The sequence below is a fragment of the Halichoerus grypus genome, chromosome 11 (genome assembly GCF_964656455.1).
Source record: "Halichoerus grypus chromosome 11, mHalGry1.hap1.1, whole genome shotgun sequence".
Lineage (NCBI taxonomy): Eukaryota > Metazoa > Chordata > Mammalia > Carnivora > Phocidae > Halichoerus > Halichoerus grypus.
Window position 1 is genome coordinate 46041021 of NC_135722.1, and position 20484 is coordinate 46061504.

At 36.8% G+C, this 20484-nt stretch overlaps 1 protein-coding gene across 4 annotated transcripts in view; it reads left to right on the plus strand.

Annotated features, from left to right (window-relative positions):
* SBF2 (SET binding factor 2) overlaps positions 1-20484 on the plus strand; it is a 454330-nt gene that overhangs the window by 325167 nt on the left and 108679 nt on the right. The window lies entirely within an intron of this gene.

The following is a 20484-nucleotide window of genomic DNA, read 5'->3' on the forward strand; positions in this document are numbered from 1 at the left end:
ACTTTGTTAAAAGTTTTTATCATGAACAGATGTTAAATTTTGTCAAATGCTTTTTCTGCATCTATTGAGATGATAATATGATTTTTATCCTTCATTTTATTAATGTGGAGTAACACCCTGATTTGCAAATGTGGAACCATTCTTGCATCCCTGGAATAAACCCAACTTAATCATGGTGTATGATTGTTTTAATGTATTATTAAATACAGTTTGCTAGGGTGCCTGGGTGGCTCAGTCAGTTAAGTGTCTGCCTTCAGCTCAGGTCCTAATCTTAGGGTCCTGGGATCGAGCCCCACATCGGGCTCCCTGCTCAGTGGGGAATCTACTTCTCCCTCTCTCTCTGCCTGCTGCTCTGCCTGCTTGTGCTCTCTCTCTTTCTCAAATAAATAAATAAAATCTTTAAAAAAAATAAATACAGTTTGCTAATAGTTTGTTGAAGATTTTTCATCTGTGTTCATCAGGGATATTGGCCTGTAATTTTCTTTTCTTACGCTGTCCTTATCCAGTTTTGGTATCAGGGTAATGCTGGCCTTGTAAAATGAGTTTGGAAGGGTTCCAGTCCCTTCTATTTTTTGGAAGATTTTGAGAAGGATTAGTACTGATTCTTCTTTAAATGTTTGGTAGAATTCACCAGCGAAGCCATCTGGTCCTGGACTTTTGTTTGTTGGGAGATTTTTGATTACTCATTCAGTCTCCTACTAGTCTGTTCAGATTTTCTATTTTTCATGACTCAGTCTTGGTAAGTTGTATGTTTCTAGGGTTTAAATAGCAGACTAGGTTTTATACAGATACATACTAAGGCATATATGTGCTAATTAATCATGTTTTCTTATGCTGGTTCTTAGAGTGTCCATATTAGGTCTTATAAACTACACTCAAAACTGATAGCTCCACTCTGTACAGGAGCTTGGCCTGGCTCTTGCCTTTCCCTTCTATACCCTCAGCCCCCTACTCCTGTCCAAAGCTTGGTCACCTAACTTAGAATAAATTCTTTTTCCTTCCCAAGTCTGCCTGTCTTTTCACGAAAAAAAAAAAAAAAGTCCTGATCTCCCGTCTCTAACGAGGAGTCCTCTCTTTTTTCTAGTAACTTTGTGACTCCTTTTCTCATGTCCAAAACTTTTGCAGTCCCTACAGTCCTTTTTTCTGGAGTAGTTATAAGCTAGCGAAATACTGTCTATTTTGTGTTTCTGTGTTATTTAGGAAAATTACACCCAGAAAGAGTCTGGTTTTTTAAAAGAATTCCAGCCAATGGTGTAATTTGTTTTTACCTAAGATAGCAGTAAGAATTAAGTATCTGGATGATTGTTAGTTTCAAACTCTTATAACCTTTTGAAAATACCATGACTCTGTGTGTGTGTGTGTGTGTGTGTGTGTGTGTGTGTGTGTTCATTCCAGAAGTTTTGTGGAAGAAACATACATAGTTCTCTAAAATGTTTAATTAAAATCAGAAAGAGAATTTCATAGGCTGTCATGCCAGTCATTTGACAGACAAACTTTAGTGTTCCAAAATAAAAAATTAAATAGTTTCCACCTGAGATTTAAGGCCCAAGGTGTATGTCACTAATATTTACACAATTTTGAGCCTAAAGAGTTATCCATGATTGCTACATTCCCCTAATACACCTGCCTCCTTACTGAATTTTATTTCCTATTTCCTCAGTGACTATAGGACTATATAAGACACTAATTCATTTTCTAAAAGGAATGAAGAAGAAGCTGTTTCAAATCTTGCTGGAAAACCATGTAGCTAGGAAATGTGAAGGAAAAGATATTAAAATATTCAAACAGTGATGGCCTAGAGAAACTTCTAGAAATTGTGAATTCTGGAATGTCCTGATTATGGACTCCTGGTCATTTACCTCCACACATTTACTTCCAGTCCCCTCTAAAAGACAACTAAAAATCATAAGTAGACGGATTTTTTTAAAGATAAACATAAATCCACAAGGACAAATAAAACAGGTAAAGAAATGTTAGCAAAAAAATTCTGGAAGACAGAAAACAAATGGACAAGTGGTTAAGTGATTTAACAGACTTAAGAAAGTTAAATTAGGAGCATGAGAAGAAAGCAGAAAAGCATTCTGATTTCTATAGCAGAACGCCCCCCAAAACTCAGAAATCGGTAGGAGTAAAGAATTTATGGCCATGGTGAAAGTCCAATAAAGGTAGTGACTATGAAGATGAGGGAACACATGACAAATGTGGTGAAGACAGAATTAACAGCATTTGATTCAGCTTCAAGAGCGCAGTGATTATATAACTGTTTAATTCACAACCCCTAACACAATGCACCTAGTTTAACTAAAGTTATGTTGGATGGATAGATGGAAGGAAGTTTCCATTGGAAGCATCAACTTGGTATCTGATTGAATGTGAGAGTATGATGTCATCGATTTCTGGCTGGGTGCTGAATAGATGCTGGTCCTTTTTACCAAGACAGTATAGAAGGATATCAGGCTTGAAGGTGAGGGTGAAGGGTAGGAGATGGTTCAGTTTAAGATATATTGAATTTGAGGTATTTGCATGGTGTCATATTGGAGGTGTCTTGTCAGCTGGAGCTGAGGAGGGTTGTCTAGGCTGGAAATACAAATTTCAGTGGCACCTTATGCCATAGAAATGGTCGAGCCAGCCAATGAAAAGTAGGTACTGTAAGAGAGGAGATCTAAGGATGAAAAAAGAGCTGAGAAATACATTTAGAGGGTTGGCAGAATAATAAAAACCTATAAAGGATATTGAGATGAAAGGATCATAGATGTAAGAGGAGAAAAGATGTAAAAGGAAAAAATAGAGTCATGGAGGCCAAGGAAGGAAATTAGTTTAAGAATAAAATGACTACTTTAAAAAAAGTTAAATTGTATGAGTAAACATATAATTTCTGATTAGGAAAAATATGAAGTATAGACACCAAATGTTAACATTGGTTGTTTAAGGTTTGTGGAATTTATCACAAAGATGTTTTTCTTTCTTTTTACTTACCTGTATTTCATATGTCTTTTGTAATGAAATGGAAGGTTGTGCATTTTGGTGGTTTTTGGCTTTTTTTTTTTTTTTAGGGAAGTAGTTTAAAAAAAAAAGCATGTGTTTAATCTTAACAAATGGTATAGAGGTTAAATTAAATGTCTAAACATAATCCATTTGGTTAGCAAGTAAGAGGTTATTGTTGTTGACCTTTGCCAGTGAAAGTAGGGGTGGGGGTTCAGAAAGCCAAAGCCAATCTGGAAGGGGTTGATCCTCTGGCCATAGTTTTATGTTGTCATTAAGAAATAAGTGCAGAACTCATACATTGTTTTCTTAGGATTCCCAGGGCTGTTTTCATGTTACTATCCTAACCGTATGTAACACTTCACATTTTACTGTCTGTCTTATCAGTGCTTTAGAAAAAAAAAAATTTAACCACAGAGTTGACAATTCCTTACCTATTTATCTTTAAGGATGGTTAGATGTGGTTAATTAAGTCTAACTTTAATGTATTTCATTCATTGTATGGAATCTGCTTTTTACTTTCAAAAAGATTTTCATAAATACTGCTGCTGAGCAATTATAGTCTTACACATTTCAGAATATTCTTCTTGAAACTAAGAGCTAAGTAAGATTTTTCTGATCTTATTATTTTCACAATGTAGACCATGTAGAAAATTATCTCTAGTTATTTATGATAATTGGTTATATGAGTATTTTATTTTATCTTTTGTTAATATTATAAAGGTGGCATAAGTAACTTATGGATTTAAAATACTAAAAAGAACTGTTGGTTTTTCTTTATAATCACACTTACATACATGAAGGCTTTTCTAATGTAAAAGGCTTTTTTCAATAGGTTTTATTTCTTTATTAGCCATTCTAAATATGACAGATTAGCCACTTTAAGTATGGCAGATTTATAATTTACTTTCTTTTTTCCTCACAGGAACTTACTTAAAATATGCTCTTTTGGGGGGGAGAGGGGCAAAGGAAAGCAAACAAAAGTATAAAAGCTACCTTGAAACTGTGTAAACTATATTAATTATTAATGTTATCTCTTCATGGTTAAGTCCACCAGCTTTTCTTTGCTTTGAAGATATAGGAAGCTGTTTATCACTTAGAATTTCTTTTTGAAGCATTCTGTTTCCTTGGCTTCCATGATGAAATGTTTCCTACATACCCTCCTACTTCTCTGGACAGTCCTTTTCCATCTTGGAAAGCTTATCCTTCTCCACTTGGCTTTTAATTTGTAAAGCCTTACATTCCTTTTTTGTTTCATTCTATATCTTCTTAAAGGATGATCTCTTCCATACCCACAACTTAACTTGAAAATTTGTTTCTCTCCCCCAAACATTGCCTCTGAGCTCTACACCCAAATATCCAGCTTGCTACCTGATATCTCATTTTTATGTCTCAAAGACGCTTCAATTTCAGTTACAAACTGAACTTATGATATCCGTTTTCTCTACCCCTCAGCCCTAAAAACCTGATCCCTTTTCATTATTCCCAGTCTTGGTAAATGTACCACTGATCCAGTTACACAAACCAAAACCTATGTCATCCTTGACACCTGCCTCAACCCCAACATCAAGTTATGTTGATTTTTACTTCATAAAAATCTTTTAACTCACTCCACTTCTCTCTGCCAAAATGATGACTCTTTTCTTATCTGCTGGTTCCTGGGCATTAGGAGTCAAAAGTGCCTTGGTGACAGGTATAGTTTATAGATTAATGAGATTCTTGTTTTGTCCCCTGGTAGAAATGTTCCTCCTTTGAGGACTGGAACTTCTAACCTTGCAGAGCTCAGAGTTATATCAATGGAAAGTGCAGATTCTCCAAGTGGGTCACTATGTATGATGAGAAGCAGTCAGGGCTTACAATTCCCGGATCTCCTACAGAGCCCTTTATTGCTCTGAACCCCACTCAGAGCTGCAGCTTTTTGCATCATGTATAGGTATGAGCTAGAGCAGTAGTCCCAGATGTAGAATATGCTGCCTCCATAACCTGAAGAGGCCTATCAGAAGTTGTGCTTCATTCCTCATAGTGGGAGATACAAGATACAGCAAATTATCCTTTACTTTGAATGAGCTGTCCCAGAATGCCAGAACCTTCATAAGGCTTATCTCCCATCCTCTGGGTTCATATGCCTTACCAAAGTTCCAAATATGGTAGCCACTTCTTTTTCATCCAGCCTGATTAGCATGATGTCATCAGTGTGGTACCACAAATATAATATTCTATGTGATGTTCAAATGGTCCAGATTTCTTCACATGGAATTTGAATGGAAGGGGTTTTAGTTAGCATAACCCTGTTTCCCATTGTCCATTTCATATAAATGCAGACTGTTTCAGATTGTCCTCTCTGATAGGGATAGAAAAGAACATGTTTGCCAAATCAATGGTTGCATGCAACATACCCGAGGCCATGGTAATCTGCTTTAGCAAAGACAACACATCTTTGTTAAATAACTGCATCTGGTTTCTGCAGACACCAGACTGGAGAATTAAACAGAGATAAGACACAGACCATTACTCCTGAATCCTTTAGATCCATAAGAGTGGAACTAACTTTCATTATCACCACCAGTAAATCCATTTAAAATAGGGACTAAAATTTCATACCAAATAGTGGGGAAAAGGGTTTGTTTTTTTTTAATTATAAAATTTTATTTTAAAAATATTTAGGTTACAATTTTCACCATATGCTGATTATTTTAGAACTAAAGTATGAATCTGACTTTTGCTTTGGGTGAGGAAAAGGTATTTAAAATATTTTTTCTAACAAAATCATGTGATGGCTTACTTTGTGTTTGGCTATAAAGCACTTTCCTAAAGATCATTTCTGCAAAAATATTTAAAGCCTTCATTATTTTTCCCAAGGGACTCCCTTAATCACTTTGACATCAAATTGTTTTCTTTTAATGTACATATAAAATTAACCTAACTCATTATCTTTTTTTTACTTGATCTGACTTTGTTAGATTCTCCTTTGTCAGTATGATTTGATTTAAGCAATTCTTTGACATCACTATGATAGATTTCATGACATCCTATATTGTATTGGCACATGTTTACCTTAATGCGATTTGATGGGATAAGTAGAGATAGAGGCCAATGTTAATCAAGAAGGTATGTTTCAACAGTCTTACACAATTCACACAGACCTGTACCTCTGAAACAAGTAATACATTATATGTTAAAAAAAAAAAAAGAAGAAGATAGTAGGAAGGGAAAAATGAAGGGGGGGAATCGGAGGGGGAGACGAACCAGGAGAGACTATGGACTCTGAGAAACAAACTGAAGGTTCTAAAGGGGAGGGAGGTGGGGGGATGGGTTAGCCTGGTGATAGGTATTAAAGAGGGCACGTACTGAATGGAGCACTGGGGGTTATACGCAAACAATGAATCATGGAACACTACATCAAAAACTAATGATGTAATGTATGGTGATTAACATAACAAATTCCTTTAAAAAAAGGAATAACGTAAATAAATGGAACATATTTCATTAAAATATCAGGTTATAACTCAAAAAAAATAAAATAAAATGATAAGTTTAAAAAAAAAGAAGGTATGTTTCAGAATTGACTAATTTGATGGTGGTAATGATGATAGTGGTGAGGTATTCTTTTTGTCTTGATTCTTTGGATCAAAACTGTGTTTGGTTGATTCATCCGTGATGTTGGATATACCTATAGTTCATTCATTTTCACTTTCATCTAGTATTCCTTTGTATTGTTATACCTAACATTTTACTCATTTTGCCAAATACCTTTTTTCATCATATTTGACACTCACCAGTGTCATTATTTTTTTTTCATTGTTTATTGTACTTTCTCCTGCCTACTTTCTCTGTTTTCTATTTGTAGCACTCCTGTTAGGTTTATTGTTGAAACTTTGACTTGATCCCCTGTGTTTCTTAATTGTTTCAAATTCCTGAAGATAGAGATGGAATAAAAGGATACCATGAGAAAAAAATTATCTTCCAGTCCTTCCTTTGTATTTTAACTTTAGCAAGCACATTTTAAATTTTCAATTGCTTTTTCATAGATGTAATATAGTTTCAAACGCTCTTGAGGATATTATTTATAATTACTGGAAGATTTCTACTTTAGTCTGAATTATATATTTCCACAGATGCCATTTTTAGATTCCATGTCATACCTTATTGCATTTGAGAGACAAGAGGACAGAGGTTTAAAGCACAAATCCTGGAGTAAGACTACTTGGGTTTGAATTCTGGCTCTGCCATTTGTAGCCTTCTAACTTCTGAGAGCCTCAGTTCCTTCATCAACAAAATGGACATAATTATAGTATCTACCTTGTAGAGATATGAAAATTAAATGAAATAATTTATGTAAATTCATATTAAAACATGTCTGAAACTTCATAAGCACTCAATAAATGTTAGCTATTACTACCATAGCCAGGTGCAGTGTTCTGGTTTCCTGGCATATAAAATTGAAGCAGACTTGGGACATTCACTCAAAAACTTGTAACAAAAATTGGTATTATTTGTCTAGCCTAGCATTCACTTTTTATCCCAGGGGGACATGATACATATTAAATAACCATAGTGTTCAAAATTATGATACATTCTCTATGGTTGTATAAATTAATTTAGTATTAAAATATAACCTGAGGCTGAAACTATAGTAAAAGTCCTTTTGCTTATTTTGTGCTTAGAACTGTATTTGGAAAGGGTGGGAACATATGGGGACATCATATGGAGGTGCCAAGGGACAAGAGTGTAAATGAGAAAGCAAGGCATGGAAGACATGGAAGGTATTCCTAGGGATATTAGATGGGGTAGGAATTACTATGATGTGGAATAGGTGATAGATAAAGCAGACTGGCTAGAGCTGGCTTGTAGTAAGAGGGCCAATTTGGTCGGTTGGTTTTGGAGATAGGTCCACACCATGGAGGACTGACAAGCCTGGCACAAGAGTTTGGTCATTATTCTGTAATGGTCAGGGATTTTTGAGCAGTAGAGGAATATGATATAAAGAGGTATTTTTGGCTGTGGTAGTTTTGATTTTTGTGCCTATGTAGAAAATATAAATAAATTTCTCAGTATTTTGGACAATTCAAAAAAACTTTTTTCTGAGTTGTGTCTAATCTAAACTCTAAAGAAAAGTTAGTTCTATAGTTCTATAAGAAATTATGCCTTTCACCCTCATTTTTCTTTAATATTTAAATACTCCATTTTTGAGAGATTCCAAAGTTTTGTGAAATAGGAATGCTGGGCCATGACAGTTCAAAGGTATGCAGATTAAAAGTATGAAATAATTGAGGGTAATGGGAAATTAAGATTGCAGGGCTCACTCTTCAATTGTAGCAGGAAAATTAAAGGTAAACTACATAACAAAGTTCAGAATAAAACATGTATAAGTATTCAAGTCCTTGCAAGTTTATAAATTGCCTGTTATGTCTGCAACTACATTGCTATTATGTGGCCAAAGCACAGGGGACTTCAGGATGTGTATTTATGGACTGATTGCCCAACAGATAACTGCACTATTCCGGAATGCTATTGCTATGTCAATAGTTTTAGGCTTATTGTTTTTAAATTTTTCCATTTTTCAACCTAATTAACTTAGAATGTCTCTAATGTGATTTGCAAAGAATTTTATATTTATATTTTGCAATCAGCATTTGACTGGCGCTCAGGTTTGAGACATGCACTACAATGTGTAAACATTTTGTACGATAATAAATAGCTCCTAAATGTTTTATGATTGCCTGGTCCCTGCTAATTGGTCATGGATTGAAAATCCCCATTGTTTAATTTTTTTTAATTTGTGGGAAATTTTTATAAATGAGTGTGTGGGGCTTCATATCACAGCTGTTGTCATTTAAAGTTTGGACAGCATCCTTACAAATGAAGCCCTGCTGTGAAATCAAAGTCAAAAGGCATCTTGGCATCCCAACCATTTCCTTAGGAGAAGATTACAGCTCAAGTCTGTTGAATTTTATTGCCTTGGGCCTCATGACAGTCTTCAGAAACACGCAAGGCATTTCTGTTAAAGAAACTCAGATGTGCTAGGACACAGGGGATGACATTCTTGTGCATAGCGGTGTCCTAAGCAAGGGAGTGAGGAAAAAGGAAGAAAAAGATGATTCACACTTTTTGCCGTGTTCTGGGATTATTTTATAAAATCCATGAAATGTTAGAAAACATACAGTGGGTGAAACCATATAGGAAAAAGGTGTGATGTTTTCCTACATGGCCTGACTGTATATTTTTTTCCAGCTTTATGGAGGTATAATTGACAAAATTGTAATATATTTAAAAGGTACCACATGACAATTTATATATTGTGAAAGGATTGCCACAGTTGAGTTAATTAACATATCTATCACTTCACATATTCATATATTATTGGGGGGTAAGAACGCTTAAGTTCTATTTTCTTAGCAAATTTCATTTATACAATACAGTATTATCAACTATAGTCACCATGTTATACATAAGATCCTGAGACCTTATTATCTTACAATTAAGTTTGTACCCTTTTAGCGATCTTTACCCATTTCCCACACACCGCAATCCCTGGCAACCACCCCATTCTACTCTGTTACTGAGTTTAACACTTTTTTTATGTTCCACCTATAAGTAATGTCATGCAGTATTTGTCTTTCTCTGTCCAGCGTATTTCACTTACTGTAATACCCTCTAGATTCATCCATGTTGTTGCAAATAGCAGGATTTCCTTCTTTTTAAGGCTAAACAGTATTCCATTGTAAGTTATACCACATTTTCTTTATCTAGTCATCCACTGATGGACACTTAGGTTGTTTCCATACCTTGGTTATTGTGAATAATGCTGCAGTGAACATGGAAATACAGATATCTCTTCAAAATAAGGATTTCCTTCCCTTTGGATATATACCCAGAAGTGGGATTCTGGATCATATGGTACTTATATTTTTAATTTCTTGAGGAACCTCCCTATTGTTTTCCATAATAGCTATACCAGTTTACATTCCCACCAGCAGTATATTCTACATACTCACCTGCACCTGTAATTACTTGTCTTTTTGATAATAGCCATTCTAATAGGTATGAAATGATATTTCATTGTGGCTTTGATATGCATCTCCCTGATGATTAATAATGTTGAGTACCTTTTCATGTAACCGTTGGCCATTTGTATATCTTCTTTAAAAAATGTCTGTTCTGTTCCTTTACACATTTTTCAATTGGGTTATTTGGGGGGTTTTTTTCTATTGTTTTTTGTTTATTTGTTTTGCTATTGCATTGTATGGGTTCTTTGAATATCTTGGAAAATAACCCCTTACTGGATATGTGATTTGCATATATTTTCTCCCGTTGCATAGGTTGCCTTTTCATTTTATCGATCGTTTCCTTTGCTGTGCAGAGCTTTTTATGTAGTCTACTTGTTTGTTTTTGCTTTTGTTGCCTTTGCTTTTGGTAACAAATCCAAAAAATTATTGCCTAGATAAATATCAAGAAGTTTATCACTTATGTTTTCTCCTAAGAGTTTTACAGTTTCAGGTCTTACATTCAAGTCTTTAATCCATTTTGAGTTGATTTTTGTGTATAGTATAAGAAAAGGGTCCAGTTTCATTCTTCTGCATGTAGATATCTAGTTTTCCCAGCCTGACTATATCTTAAAATAAAAATCTAAATGTGATTCCAAGGTAATTACTGCGTTCAAAATCATCTCTCAGTTGATTATCTCATTTTCTTTGAAATGAGTTCTGATTGATTCATATTCTTCCTCCTTCCCCTCTTCCCTCCCTCCCTTCCTCCTTCTTCTGTCTCTCTCTCTTTCTACCCCCTTCCCCTTTCCTCTTTGCCTCTGTCCTCCACTCCTTTTCTTCCTCTCTTTCCAACACCCACTCTTTTCTACTCATGTGACTGAGAGACATTACTCTGATAGTTCTATTAGTCACTCTTTTTGTATCTAAAATTCATGTTCCTGAATTTAAAACTAAAGATCACTTGATCTAAGTTAAGATCTATCCAATCCATAACCTGACTCCAGCAGTCATTTCCAAAGATGCATCATGGATGAACATGGTTGTCCCTCATATTTTAAGGATGTGTTCCATTCAGCCATGGATTTATCTCAGCCCTATAAAATGTGTTTTTATTTGTCATGTGTTTTCCGTTTTGGCATAGTTTCCTGAGTTCATTTAGATAATACTTGTTAAATGAATGAAAATTGTTATTCAAAGGAATAGCCTGCTAACTACTCTCAACACTCATTCTGGAAATCTAAGGCTTAGCAAGATAATTTGTTTCTACTGATCTTTCTGCTTTGTGAAAGTCTGGAAACGGTATAAATCATTCATCAGCTTTCCATAAACATTGATACTGCTTCTTATTCACTGCTGTAAAAATACTGTCAAAGAGCTAATGGTTTAGTAAGGAGACAGAAAAGTAAATAGGTAATTACCATGTAGTATGCTATGCTAAGTATTTCCTAACCTCAGTGATAATAAAAAAAAACATATATTGAATATTTGCTATGTGCCAGGTGTAATTTTAAGTATTTTACTTTATTACTGATTTTTAACTTAATTGTATTATGGTCTGATAACCATATCTATGTGTTATTAATCTTCTGAAATCTACTGAGACTTATTTGATGGCCTAGTATGAAGTCAGGTTTTCCAAATCCATCTGAACACTTACAGGTACAGGGTTAGAGTATAAGTAGATCCAAGTAGGTTTTTGTATATAGTGTTCTATATATATCCATTAGCTCTTTTAAATAAATCTTCTGTACTGATTTTTCCTACCTGCTTGAGGTATTAAATATTGACAGTGGTATATTAAAATCTCTCAATGCAATTGTGAATTTATATTTTTTAAATGTCTGTCAATTTTTGCTTAATGTGTTTTTAGATGAAGGATAAGTTAAGTGTATACACATTTAAAATTGTTATATCTTTCTGATAAGTTGAGCTATTTTATATAATGCTTCTTTTTATTTCTTGTAATACCTTTTTCCTTGAGATTATTTTGTATGATTTTTTTTTTTGTATGATTGTTAATATAGCTATCTCAACTTCTTTTGGTATTTGCTTGGTACATCTTTTTCCATCCTTTTAACTTTTGTGTATTCTTTTTTTAAATAATTTTTTATTATGTTATGAGTATTCTTTTTTTATTGTTATGTTAATCACCATACATTACATCATTAGTTTTAGATGTAGTGTTCCATGATTCATTGTTTGTGCATAACACCCAGTGCTCCATACAGAATGTGCCCTCTTTAATACCCATCACCAGGCTAACCCATCCTCCCACCCCCCTCCCCTCTAGAACCCTCCGTTTGTTTTTCAGAGTCCATCGTCTCTCATGGTTCGTCTCCCCCTCCGATTCCGCCCCTTCATTCTTCCCCTCCAGCTATCTTCTTCTTTTTTTTTTTTCTTAACATGTATTGCATTATTTGTTTCAGAGGTACAGATCTGAGATTCAGCAGTCTTGCACAATTCACAGCGCTTACCAGAGCACATACCCTCCCCAGTGTCTATCACCCAGTCACCCCATCCCTCCCACCCCACCCCCCACTCCAGCAACCCTCAGTTTGTTTCCTGAGATTAAGAATTCCTCATATCAGTGAGGTCATCTGATACATGTCTTTCTCTGTTTGACTTATTTCGCTCAGCATAATACCCTCCAGTTCCATCCACGTCGCTGCAAATGGCAAGATCTCATTCCTTTTGATGGCTGCATAATATTCCATTGTCTATATATACCACATCTTCTTTATCCATTCATCTGTCGATGGACATCTTGGCTCTTTCCACAGTTTGGCTATTGTGGACATTGCTGCTGTAAACATCGGGGTGCACGTACCCCTTCGGATCCCTACATTTGTATCTTTGGGGTCAATACCCAGTAGTGCAATTGCTGGATCGTATGGTAGCTCTATTTTCAACTTTTTGAGGAACCTCCATACTGTTTTCCAGAGTGGCTGCACCAGCTTGCATTCCCACCAACAGTGTAGGAGGGTTCCCCTTTCTCCGCATCCCCGCCAACATCTGTCATTTCCTGACTTGTTAATTTTAGCCATTCTGACTGGTGTGAGGTGGTATCTCATTGAGGTTTTGATTTGGATTTCCCTGATGCCGAGCGATGTTGAGCACTTTTTCATGTGTCTGTTGGCCATCTGGATGTCTTCTTTGGAAAAATGTCTGTTCATGTCTTCTGCCCATTTCTTGATTGGATTCTTTGTTCTTTGGGTGTTGAGTTTGATAAGTTCTTTATAGATTTTGGATACTAGCCCTTTATCTGATATGTCATTTGCAAATATGTTCTCCCATTCTGTCACTTGTCTTTTGGTTTTGTTAACTGTTTCTTTTGCTATGCAAAAGCTTTTTATCTTGATGAAGTCCCAATAGTTCATTTTTGCCCTTGCTTCCCTTGCCTTTGGCGATGTTTCTAGGAAGAAGTTGCTGTGGCTGAGGTCGAAGAGGTTGCTGCCTGTGTTCTCCTTTAGGATTTTGATGGACTCCTGTCTCACATTGAGGTCTTTCAACCATTTGGAGTCTATTTTTGTGTGTGGTGTAAGGAAATGGTCCAGTTTCATTCTTCTGCATGTGGCTGTCCAATTTTCCCAACACCATTTGTTGAAGAGACTGTCTTTTTTCCATTGGACTTTCTTTTCTGCTTTGTCAAACATTAGTTGACCATAGAGTTGAGGGTCCATTTCTGGGCTCTCTGTTCTGTTCCATTGATCTATGTGTCTGTTTTTGTGCCAGTACCATACTGTCTTGATGATGACAGCTTTGTAATAGAGCTGGAAGTCCGGAATTGTGATGCTGCCAGCTTTGCTTTGCTTTTTCAGCATTCCTCTGGCTATTCGGGGTCTTTTCTGGTTCCATACAAATTTTAGGATTATTTGTTCCATTTCTTTGAAAAAAGTGGATGGTATTTTGATAGGGATTGCATTGAATGTGTAGATTGCTCTAGGTAGCATTGACATCTTCACAATATTTGTTCTTCCAATCCATGAGCATGGAACGTTTTTCCATTTCTTTGTGTCTTCCTCAATTTGTTTCATGAGTATTTTATAGTTTTCTGGGTACAGATCCTTTGCCTTTTTGGTTAGATTTATTCCTAGGTATCTTATGGTTTTGGGTGCAATTGTAAATGGGATCGACTCCTTAATTTCTCTTTCTTCTGTCTTGTTGTTGGTGTATAGGAATGCCACTGATTTCTGTGCATTGATTTTATATCCTGCCACTTTACTGAATTCCTGTATGAGTTCTAGCAGTTTTGGGGTGGAGTCTTTTGGGTTTTCCACATAAAGTATCATATCATCTGCAAAGAGTGAGAGTTTGACTTCTTCTTTGCCAATTTGGATGCCTTTTATTTCTTTCTGTTGTCTGATTGCTGTGGCTAGGACTTCTAATACTATGTTGAATAGCAGTGGTGATAGTGGACATCCCTGCTGCGTTCCTGACCTTAGGGGGAAAGCTCTCAGTTTTTCCCCATTGAGAATGATATTCGCTGTAGGTTTTTCATAGATGGCTTTTATGATATTGAGGTGTGTACCCTCTATGCCTATACTCTGAAGAGTTTTGATCAAGAAAGGATGCTGTACTTTGTCAAATGCTTTTTCTGCATCTATTGAGAGGATCATATGATTCTTGTTCTTTCTTTTGTTAATGTATTGTAGCATGTTGATTGATTTGCAGATGTTGAGCCAACCTTGCAGCCCAGGGATAAATCCCACTTGGTCGTGGTGAATAATCCTTTTAATGTACTGTTGGATCCTATTGGCTAGTATTTTGGTGAGAATTTTTGCATCCATGTTCATCAAGGATATTGGTCTTAATTCTCCTTTTTGATGGGGTCTTTGTCTGGTTTTGGGATCAAGGTAATGCTGGCCTCATAAAATGAATTTGGAAGTTTTCCTTCCATTTCTATTTTTTGGAACAGTTTCAGAAGAATGGGTATTAATTCTTTTTTAAATGTTTGGTAGAATTCCCCTGGGAAGCCATCTGGCCGTGGGCTTTTGTTTGTTGGGAGATTTTTGATGACTGATTCAATTTCCTTAGTGGTTATAGGTCTGTTCAGGTTTCCTATTTCTTCCTGGTTCAGTTTTGGTAGTTGATACATCTCTAGGAATGCATCCATTTCTTCCAGGTTATCTAATTTGCTGGCATAGAGTTGTTCATAATATGTTCTTATAATTGTTTGTATTTCTTTGGTGGTGGTTGTGATCTCTCCTCTTTCATTCATGATTTTGTTGATTTGGGTCATTTCTCTTTTCTTTTTGATAAGTCTGGCCAGGGGTTTATCAATCTTGTTAATTCTTTCAAAGAACCAGCTCCTAGTTTCATTGATCTGTTCTACTGTTCTTTTGGTTTCTATTTCATTGATTTCTGCTCTGATCTTTATTATTTCTCTTCTCCTGCTGGGTTTAGGCTTTATTTGCTGTTCTTTCTCCAGCTCCTTTAGGTGTAGGGTTAGGTTGTGTACTTGAGACCTTTCTTGTTTCTTGAGAAAGGCTTGTATTGCTATATACTTTCCTCTTAGGACTGCCTTTGCTGCATCCCAAAGATTTTGAATAGTTGTGTTTTCATTTTCATCGGTTTCCATGATTTTTTTAAATTCTTCTTTAATTTCCTCATTGACCCATTCATTCTTCAGTAGGATGCTCTTTAGCCTCCATGTATTTGAGTTCTTTCCGACTTTCCTCTTGTGATTGAGTTCTAGTTTCAAAGCATTGTAGTCTGAAAATAGGCAGGGAATGATCCCAATTTTTTGGTACCAGTTGAGAGCTGGTTTATGACCTAGGATATAATCGATTCTGGAGAATGTTCCATGGGCACTAGAGAAGAATGTGTATTCCGTTGCTTTGGGATGGAATGTTCTGAATATGTCTGTGAAGTCCATTTGGTCCAATGTGTCATTTAAAGTCTATTTCCTTGTTGATCTTTTGCTTAGATGATCTGTCCATTTCAGTGAGGGGGGTGTTAAAGTCCCCCACTATTATTGTATTGTTGTCGATGTGTTTCTTTGCTTTTGTTACTAATTGCCTTATATAATTGGCTGCTCCCATGTGAGGGGCATAGATATTTACAATTGTTAGATCTTCTTGTTGGATAGACCCTTTAAGTAGGATATAGTGTCCTTCCTCATCTCTTATTACAGTCTTTGGTTTAAAATCTAATTTGTCTGATCTAAGGATTGCCACCCCAGCTTTCTTTTGGTGTCCATCAGCATGGTAAATGGTTTTCCACCCCCTCACTTTCAATCTGGGGGAGTCTTTGGGTCTAAAATGAGTCTCTTGCAGGCAGCATATCGATGGGTCTTGTTTTTTTATCCAATCTGATAGCCTGTGTCTTTTGATTGGGGCATTTAGCCCATTTACATTCAGGGTAACAATTGAAAGATAGGAATTTAGTGCCTTTGGATTGCCTGTAAGGTGACTGTTACTGTATATTGTCTGTGTTCCTTTCTGGTCTATGTTGCTTTTAGGCTCTCTCTTTGCTTAGAGGACCCCTTTCAATATTTGTTGTAGGGCTGGTTTCGTGTTTGCAAATTCCTTTAGTTTTTGTTTGTCCTGGAAGCTTTTTATCTCTCCTTCTATTTTCAGTGACAGCCTAGCTGGATATAATATTCTTGACTGCATATTTTTCTCATTTAGGGCTCTGAATATATCATGCCAGTCCTTTCTGGACTGCCAGGTCTCTGTGGATAGGTCTGTTGCCAATCTAATGTTTCTACCATTGTAGGTTACATATCTCTTCTCCTGAGCTGCTTTCAGGATTTTCTCTTTGTCTCTGAGACTCATAAGTTTTACTATTAGATGTCGGGGTGTTGACCTATTTTTATTGATTTTGAGAGGGGGTTCTCTGTGCCTCCTGGATTTTGATGCCTGTTTCCTTCCCCAAATTAGGGAAGTTCTCTGCTATAATTTGGTCCAATATACCTTCTTCCCCTCTCTCTCTTTTGTCTTCTTCTGGGATCCCAATTATTCTAATGTTGTTTCATCTTATGGTATCGCTTATCTCTCGAATTCTACCCTCGTGATCCAGTAGTTGTTTATCTCTCTTTTTCTCAGCTTCTTTACTTTCTGTCATTTGGTCTTCTATATCACTGATTCTCTCTTCTGCCTCATTTATCCTAGCAATTAGCACCCCCATATTTGATTGCACCTCATTAATAGCCTTTTTGATTTTGACTTGGTTAGATTTTAATTCTTTTATTTCTCCAGAAAGGGTTTCTCTAATAACTTCCATGCTTTTTTCAAGCCCAGCTAGTATCTTTAAAGTGATGATTCTGAACTCTAGATCCGACATCGTACTAATGTCCGTATTGAGTAGGTCCCTGGCAGTCGGTACTACCTCTTGTTCTTTTTGTTGAGGTGATTTTTTCCGTCTTGTCATTTTGTCCAGAGGAGAATAGATTAATGAGGGAACAAAATGCTAACAGGGTAACAACATCCCCAGAAAATATACTCTAAACAAATCAGAAAAGACCTGAAGCAGGGGGAAAAGAAAGGTAAAGAGAGAAAAAAGAAAAAGAAAAAAAAGAAAAAGATAAAGATAAAGATAAAAACAAACAAAAACAGAACAAAACAAAAAAAAACAGAATATGATCAAATATGATCAGGCTGGTACATAGATCAGTGCCCCACACTAGATTTTGGGTGTATTTCGGTCTGTTAGAAGAAAGTGCCTCCCAAAATTTTAAAGAAAGAAAAACTTATATATGTACAAAAATAAGAGTTGATATGATGAAGGGATGGAATATGACTATGTAAAGATGAAAATTATAAAAAAATTTATAAAAGGAATTGATAAGAAGTTGTTTGAAAAAAGAAAAAAGAGGATTAAAAAAAAAGAAGAAAAAGGGAGAGAATGTGATCAAGCAGGAGAGTAGAAAAAAACCATACACTAGAGATTTAGGGTACATTTTGATGTGTTAGAAGAAACTATCTCAAAATTTTAAAGAGAGAGCAACTTATATATATATGCCAAAAATACGGGTAACTATTATGAAGGGATAGAATATGACTCTAAAAATGAAAAATAAAAATGTTTTTTAAAAAAGGGATTGATAAGATGTTGGTTGAAAAAGAGAAAAAGAAAAATTAAAAAAAAAAAGTTAAAAAAAAATTAACTTTGAAAGACTAAAGAATCATGGTAAAAAAGCCATGGATTCTATGTGCGGTATTCCCCTAGCGCTGGAGTTCTGCCATTCTCATTGATCGGTAAACTTGGTCTTGGCTGGCTGTTCTCGCTGATCTTCTGGGGGAGGGGCCTGTTGCCGAGGTTCCCAAATGTCTTTGCCGGAGGCGGAACTGCCCCGCCCTTGTCCGTCCGGGCTAAGTAATCTGCTCGGGTTTGCTCTCGGGAGCTTTTGTTCCCTGCAAGTTTTCCATACAGCTTTGGAGGCCGACAGTGAAAATGGTGGCCTCCCAATCTCAGCCCCGGAGGAGCTGAGAACTCAGGGCCCCGCTCCTCAGTGAGCCCCCAGAGAAAAGCCGTTAGTCACTCCCATCTCCCTGGTCTCCGGCCGCACTCCGTGCTCACCTGGCCTGTGACCGCGCGTTTCTATCTCTGGCACCCGACCCCGTGTGTAGTCTCCAAACCCCACAGATCCCTGCAGTGCGCTCCCGCGCCGCTCCTCCCGGGGAAGGAAGGGGGGTCTCCCCGGATCTGCCACTTGTTGGGTCCCTGCTGGAGGAGCAGTGGCCCGACTGTGCCGCGGATCACAGTTTATGGCAACCCCGAGCTGAGAGCCCGCGCCTCGGCTCCGTCTCTGCAGCCGGCTTCCCAGCTCTGATACCTGGGAGCTCTGCCACACTCAGGCACCCCCGGTCTTTCTGTGACCCCGAGGGTCCTGAGACCACACTGTCCCACGAGGGTTCCATCCCCCACTTAGCCACTGGAGCGACGTCCCTCAGCGGAGCCGACTGCTAAAAGTTCCGATTTTGTGCTCCCCGGCTCTATCACTTGCGGGAAGCGGCTGACGGAGGCCCCTCCCCCGCCGTCTATCCTCCCAAATATTGCCTCAGATTCACTTCTTCGCACGTCCTACCTTCCAGAAAGTGGTCGCTTTTCTGTTCAGAGAGTTGTTGCTATTCTTTTCTTCGATCTCCTGTTGAGTTCGTAGGTGTTCAGAATGGTTTGATCCCTATCCAGCTGAATTCCTGAGACCAGACGAAATCCAGGTCTCCTATTCCTCCGCCATCTTGCTCCGCCCCCCATTATGAGTATTCTTAAGTTAAGGTAATATCCTTTTAAACAACAAATATTTGGACCCTAGCTTTTTATTCAGTGACAATCTTTGCCTTTTAGCCAGAATATTCAGTTTATTTTGGCTATTACAATTTTTTTTATTTCTATCATCTTATTTTGTTCTTTTCTGGTTGTTTCTCCTTGGGGGTTTCTTTTCCTCTTTCTGGCTTTCCTTCGGGTTATAAGTTTTCATGTTTGTTTTCCTCTCCATTTTTTTCTCCATTAGATTAGAAGTCGTAACCCATTCTATATTCCTTTGGCAATAATATAGAAAATTTTAAATGCTCACTTTATCAAAATCCAATTCCAGACTACCACCTCACAATTTCTGTGCTACTGTGGTTGATTTTGTTACTTGTATCTTAATTTTCTTTAATACCAAAAGACATAATTGTCATTGTTTTAGGTCACTGTATGTTTAGGTTTACCCACATATTTATCAGTTTCCTTGCGGAATTATCTTTTTTATATCTCAGACTTTTTATCTGGTGTCCTAGGTGGCTCTAGGGGTTCCAGCTTTATGGTAGCTCTCCTAATGGACTTCCTACAAGCCCAGCAAGCACTGGGCTTTGTTTCCTATCCCTTGAGTCCTTTAGTTGTCCAAAACTAATATTCAAATTCACTTTGCTCAAAAGCTGTTTCTGAGGTAAAATTTTACTTCAGTGCTCTGTTTACCACTCCAGGTTCCACTTAACTTACATTTTGGTCTGAGTGTTCATTAGTTTCTTGCCAGTTCATTGCTTTGCATTAAAATTTTTAAAATATTTTATCTAGCATTTTTTAATTGTTCAACAAAAGTGTCAAATATGAAATTAACCAAAGTTAAGAAAAAGTCCAAGAATAAAAGTGTTGGGAGGGATGTGGAAGAGAGGAAACCCTCTTATACTGTTAGTGGGAAATGGAACCATTATGGAAAACAGTATGGAGGTTCCTGAAAAAATTAAAAATAGAACCTACATATGAGCCAACAGTTCTGCTGCTGGGTGTTTATCCAAAGAAAGCGAAAACACCAATCTGAAGAGATATATGCACTCCTCTGTTCATAGCAGCATTATTTACAATAGCCAGGATATGGAAGCAGCCTAAGTGTCCCTCAATAGATTAACAGATAAAGAAGATGTGGTGTGTGTGAGAAAGAGAAAATAATGAAATTTTGCCATTTGTGACAAGGATGGACCTAGAGCATATTATGCTAAGTGAAATAAATCAGGCAGAGAAAGACAAATACTGTATGATTTCACTTATATGTAGAATCTAAAAAACAGTACCAATGAACAAACAAAACAGA